This window comes from Curcuma longa, chromosome 13 (assembly GCF_044706935.1).
Source record: "Curcuma longa cultivar G26 ecotype Majalengka, Jawa Barat chromosome 13, ITB_CL_G26_1.1, whole genome shotgun sequence".
NCBI classification, from domain to species: Eukaryota; Viridiplantae; Streptophyta; class Magnoliopsida; order Zingiberales; family Zingiberaceae; genus Curcuma; species Curcuma longa.
This window is the reverse complement of record NC_133873.1, coordinates 2,360,063-2,378,709: the sequence shown is the minus strand read 5'-3', so window position 1 is coordinate 2,378,709 and position 18,647 is coordinate 2,360,063. Positions and strand designations below refer to the sequence as shown.

General features: G+C 37.6%; 1 pseudogene; it reads left to right on the top strand.

Annotated features, from left to right (window-relative positions):
- Window positions 1–274: 274 nt before the first annotated feature.
- Window positions 275–18,647, top strand: part of LOC141844484 (uncharacterized) — an 18,951-nt pseudogene continuing 578 nt past the window's right edge.

Here is an 18,647-nt window from a genome sequence, read left to right as displayed (position 1 = left end):
AGAATCTGTTGAACACTTTAATTGCAACATGTTTGGATCTTGCAATTTTTCATTCATTACTGTTTTTTAATTTTCATTACGTTGAAAACACCAAAAACCCCCATTTTATATAAAACTTAAAAAGAACGACATCTTAGCTTGATTCATACAAATCTTCTACTAATCCTTGGAAAATACGACTCGTGGCCCCTGTATTACATTTGTTTGTGAGCTAAGGGTTTCGATTATAAATTTTAATTTGAGGCTCATTCGTGACATCTGTTCAAATCAGTATTTTTATGAAGGTTTATTACCCATGGATAGGAGCATGATTGATGCTGCAGCTGGTGGAGCCTTGGTGAATAAAACCCCAGAGCAAGCTAGGGAATTAATTTCAAACATGGCAGAGAACTCACAACAGTTTGGGGGTAGAGCACTCACCACCAGAGGAGTTAGTGAAGTTCAAGCAGTTTCAAATGAGCAAAGGGAAATCAAGAATTCATTGTTGGAGTTAACTTCATTGGTAAAACAAATGGCTTTGAATAACATGAATAAGGAGCAGAATTTTCCTATTTCTTCATCAACAAATCAAGCCATGAGAGTGTGTAGCATTTGTTCAAGTCAAGAGCACCATTCAGATTTATGTCCTAATCTTCAACAAGATGAATCTATAGCCGCCTTGACTAGAGCTCAATTCCAACAAAAGAATGATCCTTTTTCATCCACTTACAATCCGGGGTGGAAAAGTCATCCAAATTTGAAGTATGGAAATTCATTCTATCAACAACAAGCTTCCCAACAACCTCAACACTCAAATCAGCCCCATTTTCAGAATTTTCAGCAGTCCTATCAAGGTAATCAATCAAATTTTCAAGGTGGACAGCAACCACAGAATTTTCAACAGCCTCTACAACAATTTCAGCAACAAAACAATCAATTTCAGCACCAAAACCAAGCATTTCAGCCTCTAAACAATCAACCACAGAATTTTCAGCAACCCTACAACAATTTCCAGCCAAGTTTTCATCATTCACAGCCTCAACACTCCAATTTCCAGCAACCGCAATTTCAGCCTTCAAACCAGAATTTTCAAGGATTTTCAAATTTCAGCAGCCTTATGGAGGGTTTCAACAGCCTTTTAATCAGGGTTTTCAAGGAGCAAACATTCAGCAACCTTCCTCCAACTTCCAAGCAAGTTTTCAACATCAAAATCCACCATTTCAAGCCCAAAACCAAGGCCAATCAACAAATTATCAAAGTGGACAGCATTCCAACAATTTTCAGCAGCCCACCCAATTTCAAAATCAACAAAAATTCAACACAAATCAAGGGAATCAAGGGAGTTCTAGTGGGTTTGTTCAACAACAAAAGCTTGAGGAGATTGTTCAACAAATGGCGATTCAACAACAAAATCTTGAAAGGCAAATTGCACAACTTGCAAATGGAATGAACCAAATGCAAACTCAAGGATCAGGACAATTACCATCACAAACCACTCCTAACCCTAAGGGAAATGTTAGTGCTATAACTTTGAGGAGTGGGAAGTCAATTGCAAGTCCAAGCATGCCAAATTCTGAATTTAATCAGAAAATTCCAGCACCATCAAATTCAGCTCAAAACAGCCCTGGAATTGATTTTTCAGCATCTATGGGTGGCACAAACTCAAAGCCAAGCTCTTCTTCAAGTGCTCCTACAAGTTTGGTTGAAGAACAAGTGGAAAACAGAATTTTAAGGGGTACTACAGCAGCTATACCAACTCAACCATCAGTTTCAAGTTCAACTCAACAAAATTCAGCTCAAGAGGAAGAATGTAGGGTGCCTTTACCTTTTCCACAGCGAAGAACTCAAGCAAAACGGAATGTGGAGGAGGAGAAAACCAAGGAATATCAAGAGCTTGTCAACTTATTCAGTAAGGTGGAGGTTAATGTGCCGTTGTTGACAATGATAAAGCAAATTCCAAAGTATGCAAAATTTTTGAAGGATCTTTGTGTTAATAAGAAGAAACTCAAGGGGAATGAATTGGTTAATCTGGGGAAAAATGTTTCAGCACTTATTCATCCAGTTCCTCAGAAATGTGAAGATCCAGGGGTATTTACAATATCATGTGAGATAGGGAGGAACATATTTCATGATGCCATGTTGGATTTGGGAGCTTCTATTAATGTGATGCCTAGATCAGTCTTTCAGATGCTTGGGATAGGTCCTATGCAGCCTACGGGAGTTATCATTCAGTTAGCAGACAGGAGCCAGACTCACCCAGCTGGTATGATTGAGGATGTACTTGTTAAGGTCAAAGAGCTAATTTTTCCTGCAGATTTCTATATTCTGGACATGGAGGGTGACTATTTGGCACACCGATCGCCGCTTATTTTGGGGAGACCATTCCTGAAGACTGCGAGGACTAAAATTGATGTTTATGCAGGCACACTATCCATGGAGATTGGAGATACAGTGGTCCAGTTTAGCTTGTTCGATGATATGAAGCACCCTAGAGAGGATCACTCCATCATGAGCATTGGGATTTTAGATGAGTTTGTTGATGTTGATTTATTTGCTGATCATGTGTTGTTCGATGATTTCAGGGATGCAGAGGATGTTTTAGCTGTTGAGACTGATATTTTAGAGCCTATTTCTGACATATTTTCAGCAGGAGATGATCGAGTGAGTGTAGGGGATTGCACTGAGCCCCAGGAATCACCACTCTTGCTTGAGGATTCAGAGGGTAGATATGTGAGTGTAGGGGATTGCACTGAGCCCCAAGCATCACCCATATCTACTGAGCAGTCACAATTGGAGTTGAAATTTTACCAGATAATTTGAAGATTGTTTGTTTGGAAGAAAATCAGAGTCCACCACCTATTATTGCCCAAGATTTCATGTCAGAATGCAGGAGGAAAAATTATTTCAAGTTCTGAGGCAGCAAAAGGAAGCTATAGGGTGGACAATGGTTGATATGATTGGTGTTGAGCCTACCATTTGGGTATATATAATTTACTTTGAGGAAAATGTGAAATCATTCAGAAAACCACCATGGAGGCTCAAATTATTAATTTGTGGTCATGTGAAGAAAGATGAATTGGAGCCTACCAGAATGAAGAAGGCATGGATTTATGAAATTATTCTGTACAAGGTGAGGCATAAATGGTCAAAGGATTATATCCACCGGCTCAAGATATATTTTGAAGAATTAAAGGAGCTAGAGGTGGATGATTTGGACTTCATGATGCTATCTACCCGACCTAAAGGGGAGTTTTCTATCTTACGCTTTACTTTTGTTGGCGATCTGGATCTCCGTTCTGCGATCCGGATTCTATCCGCTCCGAAAGAGCATAGAACCCCACAGAACAAAAAAAACTTTGATCCCGCCTTTGGATCAATTGACAAAGTCTATAAGGAAGACAAAATCAATTGATCCTTTCAGGATCGCCGATTCCTAATTATTATCTACGGTTTACAAATTTGTTCTAGTAAATTAAAACTTGCGGAAATAAAATAATTTACCAGAACCTTTTTGTCGACCTCGCTGCCTTCCGCTGTATTCCTGTCTTCTTCCTGGACGTTGGGTGGACAACGCTCCTCCAGGAACTAAGGAACTGCAAATCTTCTGGATGAAGAACTTCTGGATCTCCTTTCTTCTTCTTTCAGCTACTTCACCTTTCTTGTCTTCTTGCTAGGACCGGCCACCACTCTTGATGGAAGTTCCGGCCACCTCTAAGAGGAGAAGATGAAGGGGCGGTGGAAGAAGGAAATAAAAGAGGAGAAGAAGGAGGGAAGGTGGGCGGCGGCACAAGAAGAAGGAGGCTAGGGTTTAGGGAAAACCTAGCTCCATCTCTTCTCCTCTCTTGTTCTTGTTTCTTGCCGCCCACCCCTATGAGCCCCTTTTATAGCCTTATGCCCAAGACCAAGCACCCCTTTCTTAGCCATTAAGAAATAATTTAAATTAGAATTAATTCCATGAATTATTTCCAATTATAAAAACTTCTTAAATCTAGGCCCTTAGATTAGTTTGCTTGGTTTCTAGCCGTTAGATCTTTATGGAAAAAATTAGAATAATTATTTCCAACCTTTTCTAATATGGCCGGCCATATAAAATAATTTCTAATTTGGAATAATTTTATAACCAATTCCAAATTCCAGAATTATTTAAATCTCAGCCAATCAAATAAATTGCAACCGTCGGATCTCTTTAATTTGGTTTTTCCTTTTAAAATTAAAAATAAAAACCAAATCAATCTCATCCTTATCCAAAAGTGGCCGGCCACTTTTAGGATGATATTGGTTTAATCCGCGAACCAATTTTATATTAAAATAGAAAATAAAAACCCGAACCGAAGAGATCTCATCCGTCGGATGCAACTTAATCTCATCTAACGGTTCTAATATAATCTACTTTAATATAACTTAATTGATTCGATCCAACGGACCTGATTTGATGGCTTGGGCGTGTGGTTCAATGAACCATCTCTGGTTCACCTCGTGAACCGGTTCTTCCTTCCAAAGAGAATTAAAACCGAACCGGATAGATCTCGTCCATCGGAGACGACTTAATCTCATCCAACGGTTCTAATCTATTCTCTTTCATTCCTCTTTATTTATTTCGATCCAATGGATGCAACTTGATCTAATCCCACGGATACAAGTTGATCTCATCCATTAACTCATCCTACGGTTGAGAACCAATCTCATCCAACGGTCGAGATTCAATCTCATCCGACGGCTGAGAACTAATCTCATCCGATTGATTGCATCCTTTTGAAGATGACTTTAGGCTACAGCGGGGACCTCGAGGAGGTATTAGATCTGGCCTTCTGATGGGTTTCGGATCCCGTATTCAGCCCCGAATACACACCTACATCCATCAATAACGATCCATTCCACTAGAGGATCATTATTGCACTACCAATCTAATCCCCAAATTACATTTTGGGTTCCTTCTTATTATATTATGCATTGCTCCCCGTGTTTAAGATATCGTATGTCCGTCAATTATCTGAGTTCACTGACAACTCAATAATCGACATCTAGGACCTTGAATAGTACCACTCAACCTCATTGTCAGTCGGACCAAGTCCACTTGCAAGATTTTGACTTGACAATCCTTATGAGCCATCCAAGGGGACATCATCACCCCTACTGGGACACGGATTCCTTCTGTAATTAATGGCACACCGTATAGATAATAACATCACCCAACCTACCGGGAATAATTGATCTGACGCAAAGATCTCACCCTTTGGTAAATCAAAGCAATAATTACTACCTATAGATGCCCATTTATTACATCGGGATTAAGAGTGCATAATCTATAATAACAGAGGTCTTGTTCAATTTGTGAGTCAGAGTAAATTGAACAACCTCAATGGTCCTACTCAATACACACAAAGTGTACTAGTGTAATTCTACAGTCAAGACAGACAGTAACCGAATTACACTACAACCGTTCTCGATGGGTTGTCCAACACCATCTTGGTTGTGAGCCTTAGTTTATAATTCACAAGGGACTGATAATCATGGTCTTCTGTGTCTCACAGACACCAAGTTATCTACAGTGTGAACTAAGAGGACTTTATTGCAAAATGCACTATTTGCAATCATTTGACCAAATCATGATTTCTTATTTCTTAAATGTTTACATATAAAAGACCTAGTCTTTTCAGTATACTTCCTAACAGAATGAAAAAAAAAAAAAAAAAGGTTATGGGCACAGAAAAACATCATTGCTAAAGATTTATTGAGCTGAATTTTTGAGGATTACTAATGAAGAAGAACAATTCTGATTTTTGTTGGAAGTGTGAATTCTGGTTTCTGAATTTTGGAGCTTTTAAGTTCTGTGTAATTACAAGCTATTGAAGATATATTGATGAGAATCAGTAAAGTGATGGAAGAAGGAATCAAAGCTGGAAATCAGGGCTGAAAACAGTGTTTGTAGATTGATGCAGAATTTTTGATGATGCTGTGAAAAGTGGGAATAAATTATAAGATTGCTATCAGTAAATAATTGCAGTTTATTCGAAGAAGTAAGATTGAAATACAAGATGCTATTGATACAAAATCAGATTTGAGATTCATCAGGAGCAATAAAATGAACAAAACAGAAAAAATTTCAGAAACTGTTTCAAGAAATTGAATGATTTGCCAAAAGCTGGGATAAGTTGATGAATTCTGATGAAACCTGATTCCATTCAAGCATTCTTTAGACAATGAAATCAGATTCTCCTTTGGATTGTGGACGCAAATTGAAAAAAAAAAAAAAAACAGCAGCAGGAATAAAAACAGAACAGAATGAAAATTTAAGCAGAAAATTCTGAGATTTTAAATGCTTTGTAGACTTGTTGTGATTCAGACATACTGATGCTTTATAATTGTGAGTATGTTAAATGTTGAATGGAATACTGATTGGGTATGAATGATAATGTACTGATGCTGAGACTGGGCTGTAATTCATGCTAGAACTGACTTAAGCAGATTGGAAGTGAAACTGAGTTCAGTTAAGGTCTTTGTATTCTGTTAAATGTGAGCTGTTGTGGAAGAATCTATAATGTTTAATGGCTAGGTAATGAGCTAATTTGCTGTCAGTTTCAGAAAGGGAGTTGAAGTGATCTAATCAGTGAACAATTAATGAAACTAATGGGATCTGATTTCTGAAAAGTGCAGATTCTGATTTATGGAAATTGCAAATGTTGCTGGTATTGTTCGGATTTGTCTGAGACAGACAAATGTTTAAGTGTGGGGGAGTTAAGAGCAAAAGAAAAAGAAAAGAAACAGCAAAGAAAAGAAATCCAGAAAAAGCCAGAAAAATCCAGAAAAAAAAAAAACAGAAAAACAGAATCTGTTTCAATTTTTGAGCTGCTGAGTTTTGAAATTTTCCAGCCCTGATCTGAGCTCGAATTGCAGAGAAATTATAGTATGATGGACAATGGAAATCAAGTGACAAACTGGAAAAAGAATGGAAGGAAATCAGGAAGAAACAGTAGAAAAAGAGAAATCAGAAAAACAGCAAAAATGCAGAAAATTCAGTATTTTTCAGCTGGATTTTGAAAATTGTTTGAGCACTGATTTGAGCTCGAAATGCAGGGAAATTGCAGTATGATAAGCATTAGTAATCAATCTTCATTATGGAAAAAGAACGGATGAAAAACAGTGAAGAAATAGAGAGAAAAAGGAAAGTATCATATTGGTTTTGAATGGTTTTTGGAATTGAAATTGCCATTGATACTTTGCAGTTATGGTTTATTGTGAAATGAATTTTGCTTGCTAATGATTGATTGCTATTTCTTATCTCTTTTGGAACTCAAATGTGAAGGAATTGATCTTGTTTGCGAAGGGAATCAAAAGATAGCATATTTGGTGGAATTTTGAAGCCAAAATGAGGAGAAGAAGGTGAAGTTTGTATCAAGGAGGGAAATTGAAAGAGTTTAGACCAGAATTTTTTCATGGAATTGAAGAACAAACAGAAACAAATGTGTTACAAAAGAAATGAAATAGAAAAGAGGGCAAGAAGTCATTGGTTAGCATTTAAGTATATCCATATCTACCACTACCATGCATTTTCCTTAAAGTTCATTTTCTTAACCTTGTTCTTTCTAAATTCTTATATCATTTGCTTCAGTTCATGATTTGCTTATTGTCTTCAATAATCCTTAATAAGTGTGGATTCCAAAACATGAATGCTAGTGGAGATTAGAAAACAAGCAAGCCTATGGAAGTGCATGAAACTTAAGTTGTTTGAGTGAGCCCTACTTTACTTGATCATGAATTAGAATTAGGGTGAGAGCCACTGATTTATCTACTGAAAACAACCTTGTGAGATTGAGTGTGGTGCATTTATCTTAATTAGTCATGAAGGATGAAACTTGCTAAGTGGTTAACCAAGTACAAGAGTCTAGTTTATGGACTTAAACTTTTGAGATTCTACAACTTTAGATAATTCTCTTTCAATTGTTTTCTAATTATGATTGAGGATGATCTAGGGGGTACGATAGTAGGAGTTTTTCTTAGTTTTATTGTTTTGGCTTGAGCGGGACGCACAAGGCTAAGTGTGGGGGAATTTGATAAGCTAGGTTTTTATGATATTTTGTTGGTTCAATTTGGATTTTATTGTGGACAATTAAATGCTTAATCGATATAATTGAATTGCATTTGTGGCATGGTGTATTTTTGGATGATTGATATAATTTCTATAATTTTTATGGTTAACTTGGTATTAATTGATTTTAATCTTTTGTAGGACTCGAATTGAACCGTGATCGAGCCAAATGGAGACCGAGTCAAGCAAAAATTGGTCAAATTGATGGTCCTAAAACGTCATGATCAAGATTAGGGTTCAATTGGAGCTTAATTGGATCAATTGGAGCTTAATTGGATGAATTGGGCTGAACCTGAGCTAACTCAAGCTGAACCCAGTCAAGTTGACCCGGCTAGCTACAGTAGAATTCAAATTCATGTTATAAAGAGAAGAAACACTGTAGCAAAATCGCTGTTACTGTAGATAGCACTGTTCATCTTCGTTCCGCTGCATTTTTTCGCCGTTTTCCTTAGGTTTAGCATAGCGATCTTTGGATCTCTCCATTCCAAATTGATTTCCTAATCCTAGAAGGCAATTTCAAGCTCAAGCTCAGCATCATTAAGGAGCGATTTCATCGGGTGAGGGTTTCGCCAGAGGAAGTTGTTCCGCCACGGATTTCAGCTGAGTTCTTCAGATCCAAACCGATCGGAGCTACAAATTACACTCGGAGGCGTTCCTCGAAGGTTATTGAAGGTTCCTGAGCTTTAACTCACCAGCGAATTGGAGGATCACAGCTTGATCATCAGATTCCAGATGGTTCTGTTCTGCAATTCAAGGGCGTTCCCTGTTGCTGATCAGATCCAAGTTAGATTAAACCGAGCTAAGCTGAATGGTTATCTTCTGGGATTTCTGATCTTATCAGAGCTTGTGTGACGGCAAGTTGGAGATGAATTTGGAAGGGAAGCTGAGTTTGTTTTGATTTCTCTGTTCTGTATTGTTTCTGTTTCTGATTGTCATGCTTCTTAATTCTGTTTCGATCAGATCCGTTTCACGATGCCTGAATTCATGTTGTTTGATGTGTTCATCATCTGAATTGTTTTAGTTTGTCTTAGAGATTCTATTGTTTCAGTTTTCCTTATTTCTTTCTTCGTTTCAATCTGTTGTTTACTGAAAAATTTCAGCACTTACTGTTACGTATCAGATTCATGTTTTGTATCAGAATGTAGGTTTGTGGATGATGCATTAGTTATCTTGCAATTGAGATTGGATCTTTTGAGTTTCTGTTCCTTGTAATTCTATTCCTTGAATTTAGTTTCAGTGCTTTGCTTTTGTTAATATCTTGTTTCATGTTTAGATGTTTGGACCAGTTTAGAATCTGTTGAACACTTTAATTGCAACATGTTTGGATCAAGTTAGTATAGCAATTTCATTATTCGAATTATTCGCTGAATCTTAAATCAGAATTTCAGTAAGTAAGCAATCCATGTTCTTGATTTTTGTATTAGTGTTTGCTAGGCTTTAGTATCAAGCTTTAATTCTTGCATTTATTTCTTTCATTTACATTACTTTTGAAAAACACCAAAACCCCCATTTTATATAAAAAACCCAAAAATAGAACGACATCGTAGCTCGATTCATACGATTCTTTATTAATCCTTGGAAAATACGACTCGTGGCCCCTATATTACATTTTCTTGTGAGCTTAAGGGTTTTCGATTATAAATTTTAATTTGATGCTCAATTGTGACACTAGTTGTGGGCTTATCAATAAACTTTGTCTCTTCGTTGCGATTATCCAATCTCCAATCGACTGGAATCACCATTCAGGTCGATTGGAACTCAGGTCGACTGGAATCACTATTCAGGTCAACTAGAACCAGTTGACTCAGGTTTGACCTAAGTTAACCCTGAGCTTGGTTCAGCTGCCTTTGTTTGCTTCACCTTTATTTTCTCCATCTTGTTTCCAACTCTTGGTTCCTGCAAGAGAAACATACAAGAAAACAACTTAACCTTACCTTGTGGATCTAACTTCGGATTTCTATCAAAATCTTGGGTTAGTCTAACGCATACCGTTCCACTCCGAGAATGCGCCCTTACCCACTCCACTCGGGAGAAGTTTTACCAACAAGTCCTTCGAACTTGTTGGACTTCCTGCTTAGCCATGGTCCCTGGCCACCAGGACTTTACAGCTGTGACTCGGTTCTCTAGACCGCCCAGACTTCACCAACCCTCTGGTCTTCCTGACTGTACCCGATTGGACTTTAGCCATGCTTCCCGATCCTCCGACACTACATGGACTTGCACATGGTGCACTCGACCTGCTAAGACTTCTGCCTGATCCTCCAAATCAGGACTTGCCTTTGCCTAGCCTACAACTAGGACTTTTCCTTGCTTAGCCAACAACTAGGACTTTCCCTTGCCCAATCTTCCAGATCAGGACTTCTACTGCCTAGTCTAACCGACTAGGACTTCTCGTTCACATCCAAACATCAGATCCTATTTGGATTAACCCTTGGTCAAACTGACCAAACCTAGGTGTATTATCAAATATCGAAACTCTAGGAAAGATCTAGTGCTTCTTGCACCAACAGAGATGTCTGCTTAAGATGTCAAAGTATAAGCCTCCATGACCAAGGTAACTTCATTACTGCAAGTTCAAGAAAACTTGCACTTAAGCTGCATTAAGATCTTCATTGACATATGTATAAGAACCTTATGAAGTCTCACAGTAGGTCACTGATAATTCGCTATTTGGTAGAGTTAATTAGGGATTTTCCTGGACTATATCGATCACATTTCATGTCATAATTGGGTTGTTAAGCTTAATTTTTTTTTTAATTTTGAGCTTCATTCAATATTTTAGTAATTTCCAAGTATTAATGGTTTGAATTTGATGATTTGCAGGGAATTAAGATGAGGCCAAAATTTAACCCAATTCGGAGGCTTAAAATCAGAGATTGGGTTCAGATTAGTTCACAAATTTCATTCAATGCAAATCTAGCTTAGCTTGAGCTAAATCTGAGTTCAGAGCTAAGTTCAAATCAACTTGAGCTGAATCCGGGTCAGCACTGTTCCAGATTAACTGCGATGACAAAAACACCGAACGAAGGCCGAAGGAAAGGGGGGCTCGCATCGCGCTAGGGTTTTCATCTTCGGGAGAGGCGATTTCTCTTCTTCGTCTCCGAGCCCCGCCACCCTTCCTCCGAGTTCCAGATTAGCTCCGAACGGTGCCGACCATTCCGATAGTCGACGAAGACCACATCCTCCACAGTTCCCTTCCCTGTCGTTCGAGCACCGCCGCTGTGAGCGGTTGTTCCATTGGGCGGTCGCCGGCGACAGCCACAGCACCCGCCTCCACAGAAGCACGAAGGCAACCTTGGTCTCTATCTGCGGTTGTAGCAGAGTTTACCTTGGTCTCTGTCTGCGGTTGTAGCAGAGTGTCTCCGATCTTCTTAGTCTCTTTATCGTCGTCGGAAAAGGGTAAGTAGGGTTGGTTTGTCTTGGTTTACTAACTTGTCTGCAGTTGTAGCAGGAAGGCGAACCATGGTGGACTTTCCCGGAGTTTCCCCTTCTCTGATTTTGTCTCGTTGTGAGATCAGCGGCGAGATCCATCCTAATTGACACAGATCCATCCTCAATGTTTGCTGGCATTCGTTCTGTGGTTGATTGGGAAACAAATTCCCCTAATCCTAGCTAAAATTTCGCATTCCCTATTCTGATACATTGCATTTCTGTTTGTTCTGTCAGCTTGTTGTATTGAACCCCCATTTTAGGTTGTTTTGATGATGCAACTTGAATTGCAATATGCTTACTATGAATCACATGTGCTTTCGGTTGTATCTATGTAAATACGATTAGGAGTAGGTTGTATTTGTTTATGTTGATGAATAAAGTATGCTATGATTTAGCTGTGTAAATATGTGTTATTGTTGTTGAATGCTCAGCTTGTTCTTGTATTAAGACTGGCCTTGGAATTGCGATGAATGGTTGAACTATGTGACATGTTGAAGTCTTGAGTGTTGAATGCTTGAATTGGATGATATTTTGATGAGTTCATGGAGTGTAATTGTTGTTATTGATTACTTGTAAAATGACGATGTATAATGGAATTGCCATGAGATGTTAATGGTTTGATATTGTATCAGAAGGTGAACTTGTGTTGAATTCATGGGTGGTCTAATGGTGTACTCGATTTGAACATGTTTGAGTTGTATTATTGTATAACTTCTGAGTTGATTGTATATGTTGTTTGTACATTAAATTGGCTATACATGTTATAGGTTATGTAAATGGACATGTTGTATGTATGTTGAGTTTGGTAGTGACCAATTAATCCATTGAGCATGTAACAAATTAGTGTAGATTTGTGTATAGGATGTATACTTGTAAATGTGTATTATTGTGGTTTGTATTATTGTTTGATTGTGTTCTTGCTTAGCCAATTGTAATAACCATGAGTAGGGTTGTATATATTTTAGGTGTATTGTTGGATGATACATGATGTGTAACTTGTAAAATGTATGTGTGTAATTGTGAATGAATAAAAATCTTGTTAAATTGTGAACTATGTTAATAAATAAAGTGTCTTTGATGGACTATTACTGTGTGATGTTATCTTATTGTTGGTTGTGTTAATTGTATGTATGTATAATACTGTGTTTATAATGTTTGATAATTTGTAATTTAGTGGATTTAACATTGTTTCATTAATTATATAAACAATTGTTAATAAATGAATTGCGTAAATAGTTATTAATAAATATTGGTTAATAAGTAGAACCCCGCACTAAAAGTCTAGGACAGCTTTTATCATTGAGTCCAAGAGAGACGACCCGGACCTCTCTGTACCACTTAAGACGATAGTTAGGGATTTGATAAATAAATAATAAAATAATTTTGATGGATGTGAGTGACAACAAATAAGGGAATAAATTAGATAAATAAAAACATTCCCAAATAAACACATACATCAGTCACTCCAATAAACTGATTACCTTTAACCAACATCCATGTTTTACTCTCAACATCCAATATCTCCAGCTAGTGAGATGTCAAAGCAAGAAGTTTAAACATGCTAGTCTTAACAGAATCGAAACGTCCACATTCATCAATTCATCGACTAGGGATAATTCCAATACATTCATAATTACACATATAGAGATACTCACAAGTTGTGATCCAATCATAAATTCTCTCATGCTATGAATCGTATTGCGGATATTCAATAAATAAGTTTAAGATCCAATCAAATGTAAGAAAATATACACTTAAATAGTAAATTTTATTTAATATTAAACAAATTAATAATACAACCATAAGGTGATTGTTTTAGGATACCTCTCAAACATAACAGATTCTCACTTGGCCTAAAGTCAATCACCATGATATCTAATAACATATGCCTTTATGTGTTCCTCAAATTTACTTTGAGGTAGAGGTTTCGTCAAAGGATCTGCAAGATTCCTATCGATGAGAATCTTCTCGACTTGTATTTCTCTTTTATTAATAATTTTTTTATCAAATGATAATGTCGTAGGACATGTTTGGATTGATGATGAGATCTGGGTTCCTTTGCTTGCGCAATTGCTCTATTGTTATCGTAGTAAACAAATAATGTTTTTGTTGGTGCAAGATGCACTAAGATCTTGCCTAGAGTTTCGATGTTTGACAATACATCTAAGTCGGTTAGTTTGACCAAGGGTTGATCCAAACAGGACTTAATGTTTGGATGTGTGGAAGTGAGCGAGAAGACCTAGTCAGTTAGATTAGGTAGTGGAAGTCCTAATCTGGAAGATTGGGCAAGGGAAGTCCTTGTGAGTGAAGCTGGGCAAGGGAAAGTCCTAGTTGTAGGCTAGGCAAAGAGAAGTCCTGATTTGGAGGATCAGGCGGAAGTCTTGGCAGAGTCAAGTGCACCAGGTGAAGTCTGGGCTGGTCTAGGTGACCGAGTCGCAGCAGAAGTCTGGGCTGGTCTAGGTGACCGAGTCGCAGCAGAAGTCTGGGCTGGTCTGGATGACCGAGTCACAACAGAAGTCTGGGTTGGTTAGAGAGAACCGAACCGCAGCAAAAATCCTGGAGGGCGAGGACAGAGCCGAGCACAAGTCCAACAAGTCTGGAGGACTTGGTTGGCATGAATTCTCCAGAATGGAGTGGGTTAGACTAACCCAAGATTTCGGTAGAAATATGAAGTTAGACCCACTAGGTAAGACTTTAGGTTGTTTTATTTGTTTGTTTGTATGCTTGTCTTGTAGGAACCAGAAGCTGGAAGCAAGAGGAAAAAGTAGAGGTGAAGCAAACAAAGTCAACTCAAAGTCAAGCTCAAAGTCAACTTTGGTCAAACCTGAGTTGAGGTGACTCAACTGGAGATTTGAGTCGACTCGGCAGTGGAGTCGACTCAGATAGGGTTTTGAGTCGACTCAGGCTGACGCAGAGTCAAAGACTTATCGCAGTTGACGCCACATCAACTGGAGTCGACTCAAAAGGCAACTTGAGTCGACTCAGACAGGATAACGGGCGGAAGCGATAAAAGTTGATCTGCCACGTCAGTTGGAGTCGATCCAGATGGGCATCTGAGTCGACTCAGGACCAGTATATAAGGAGGCTTCGACCAGCAGCTTTGTACAACAATTGAAACGACCTCCTTTCCAACAAGTGGTGCTTCTGAACGTGAACGAGGCCAAGTTCTTGCAACCGGAGAAAGATCCAGAAGGGGTGCGCGACGCTCAGGACTTCCAGATCGGCTACAAGAGTTTGAGTTTAATTTAGTGTTCTTACTTTCTGTTATTAATTTAATTGTTTGTTTATCAGACTGTAAGACGGGTTTCTCCGCCTCCGAACGACGTTCGGAAAGGAGACCACTAGTGGACGGGTGCCTCCCGAATTAGGCCTTGGACGTACTAACCATGGGGGGTTAGGAACTAAGTAAATCCCACGTGTCCCCTTGCATTTATTTCTAATTCCGCTGCTTAGTACTTTGTCAGAAAATAAACGAATTCGAAAAAGCTACACGCGCTATTCACCCCCCCTCTAGCGCGCATTTCGATCCTACAGTTTTAACAATGGTTGGAATCACTCCAAGTTCTGTGATGAACTTTTTGATCTAAACTGCATCTTTCGCTACTTCACAAGTTGCAATGTATTCTGCCTCCGTGGTAGAATCAGCAACAATGTCTTGTTTGAAACTCTTCCAACTTATTGCGCCACCATTAAGGTGAATATGTACCCAGATTGTGACTTGGAATCATCCTTGCCTGTTTGGAAACTGACATTAGTATACTCGCGTGTAACCATATCACCGTCTCCATATATTAAAAATAAATCCTTAGTTCTTCGTAAGTACTTAAGGATTGCCTTGGCAGCCGCCCAATGATCCATTCTTGGATCTGACTAATATCTGCTCATGACACTCAGAGCAAATGATATGTCAGACCTAGTACATATCATAACATACATGATAGATCCTATTGTTGAAACATAAGAAATCTTATTCATGCAAACCCTTTCGTCTTTTGTTTGTGGACACATAGACTTTAAAATGTGAACCCCATGCCTAATGAGTATGTAACATTTTTTAGATTCAAGCATGTTAAACCATTTTAGCACCTTGTCTATATATATAGACTGCAAAAGACCAAGCAACCTTTTCGATCTATCTCTATAGATCTTAATCCCAAGGATATAGGTCACTTCTCCAATATCTTTCATGGAGAATCTTTTGGATAACCATAATTTAACTATTTCTGATTAGTAATATGTTATTGACATATAACACAAGGAATACAATCGCACTTCCACTGATCTTCTTGTACACACAGGGTTCATCAAAATTTTGTGAGAAATCAAACTTTTTGATTACCTTATCAAAACGGATATTCCAACTCCTAGATGCTTACTTTAATCCATAGATAGATCGCTAAAGCTTAAATACTTTATTTTTATCGATAGATATGAAACTTTCGGGTTGTATCATATATACATCCTCAGACAGATTCCCGTTAAGGAAGGTTAGTTTTACATCTATTTGTCATAATGAGAAGCTATGGTAAGGAATATCTGAATGGATTTAAACATAGCGACTGGTGAAAAGGTCTCGTCATAGTCAATTCCTTATTTTTGATGATATCTTTTTGTCACTAATCTAGCTTTATAGGTAATCACGTTACCATCCATCTCAGTTTTCTTCTTAAAAATCCATTTCCACCCAATGGGCTTAATGCCCTTAGGTGGGTCATCAAATTCCAAACTTGATTTTCATACATGAAATCCATTTCTGACTTCATGGCTATTAACAACTTACCCCTTTCTAAATTTTTTAGAATTTCTTCATAATCAGTAGATTTCTCATCCTTAATGAGCAACACATCTTTCAATTCATTTACGAAAATTCCATATCTCTTTGGAATATTGTGTGCCCTACTAGATCTTCAAAGATGTTGTGTTTCTAAAGGTTTATTTGATGGTTCATCACTATGAGTAATCGGTTGTGGTTCTTGACTAGGTGTCACATCAATATCTATTTAAGTCTCTTGAACTTCACTAAATTCGACTCTACTCCCACTGTTTTCCTGCAAGAGAAACTCTTTCTCTAGAAACACAGCATGCCTCGAAACAAACACCTTTTGTTCTATGGGATGATAGAATTGTTAACCACTCATTTTCTTAGGGTATCTAATAAATAGACATTTATCAGACTTAGCTTCCAGCTTATCTAACATCGTCCGCTTCACATAAGCAGGACAACCCCACATCTTCAAGTAAGATAAGTGAGGTTTCTTGCCATTCCACATTTCATATAGAGTAGCAAAGACAACCTTGGTTAGGACTCTGTTTAACAAGTAAATAATAGTCTCGAGTACGTAACCCCAAAAGGATTTAGGAATATTTGCATGGTTCATCATTGACCTTACTATGTCTAACAAGGTTCAGTTTCGCCATTCAGATATGCCATTGTACTGAGGTGTATATGGCGGAGTCTATTGAGACAATATCCTATTGTCCCTTAAATAATCTTAAAACTCTTGACTTAAGTATTCACCAACTCGATCGGATTGAAGTATTTTAATATTTTTGTTAAGTTATTTCTCTACTTCATTTCTGAATTCTTTGAACTTTTGAAAAGTCTCAGATTTATATTTCATCAAATATATATACCCATATCGTGAATGATCATCGATAAAGATAATGAAGTAGCTATAACCTCCTAGTGCTTGAGTTGACATTGGACCGTATACATCAGTATGTACAAGACCAAGTAACTCTCTCACTAGTTCTCCCTTTCCAGTAAAGGGTAGCTTAGTCATCTTGCCTTTTAAACATGATTCACATGTATCAAATGAATCTAATTCAAAGGATTCTAAATTACCAACCTTTTAGAGTTCAAACATGCATTTCTAACTTATATGACCTGGATGATAATACCATGAATAGGAGGTTAACAGATCATCCTTTTGAGCACGCTTGTTGCTCGTTTCGATGTTGAATGCCTCGTTGAAATTATTTAACACGTAGATACCATTACATAATATTTCAGTTCTATAAAGAATTTCATTCAAAGTTATGTAACAACAATTGTTACTAAAAGTCAAATGAAAACTCTTTCTATTTAAATAAGAAATAGAAATAATATTATTTATTAAAGCAGGACTATAATAACAGTTTTCTAACTCTAAAATAAGTCTACTAGGAAGATTCAATAAATACGTCCCGATGGTCACAGCAGCAACCTTTGCTCCGTTACTAGCTCGTAAGCTTGAATCTCCTTTGACGAGTCTTGTACTATTCTTTAGCCCCTGTATATCATTACATATATAAGAGTCATATCCGAATATCTAATACCCAAGTGTATGAAGAAATAGTATGACATTCGATTATGAAAATACCTGAACTGGGTGGAGCATTCGATTACAAAAATTAACTTCATTTTCAAAATTTTTAATTAACTTAATTTTTAAAATATTTAATTAACTTAAATTTTAAATTTTTATTTTAAAATCTTTTAATTAACTACATTTTTAAAATTTTTTATTAACTAAAATTTTAATTAACTTTAAATTAATCAAAACTAAAATCCTAAACTTAAAACTCTAATTAAACTCAAATCTGTTAAAAGTCTGACCCTAAAATCCTAAACTCTTGTTCGAGCGCCTGGATAAAAATCTAGGTGCCCTGAATCGCTTCCCGAATACCGTCCATGATTTTGGACAGTGCCTCCGATAGGATCCAGGCGTCTGGATATCTTTCCAGGCACCCCACACCACGCAAAATTCGAGCGCCCTGATTCTAATCCAGGCGTCTAGAACTGGTTTATAAAAGAGACCTGAACCTCACCATTTCAAACCGCATAAACCCTCTTCCAACCTCAAAAATCTCTCCTTCCCACGTCGTCGCCAAACTTTAGGTCATCACGTTCTTATTTCTCTATCAAAAATGTATAGGTAAGCTCCCAAAATAATTCTAAAATAATTTAAAGTTAATGTTCTCTTAGTTAAAGCCTTACTTTATGCAATAGGATTAAAAGGAAGACCACTGAGGCTAGTACCTCTAGTATCCCTAGTACAGACCCTAGGTTCCCCTCTGAGGAACATATGATTTGGTTTGCATCATTGATAATTGTACCCCTGCATTCTAGATATATATGTAGGATATTTTTTTCACGTTTATGCATACT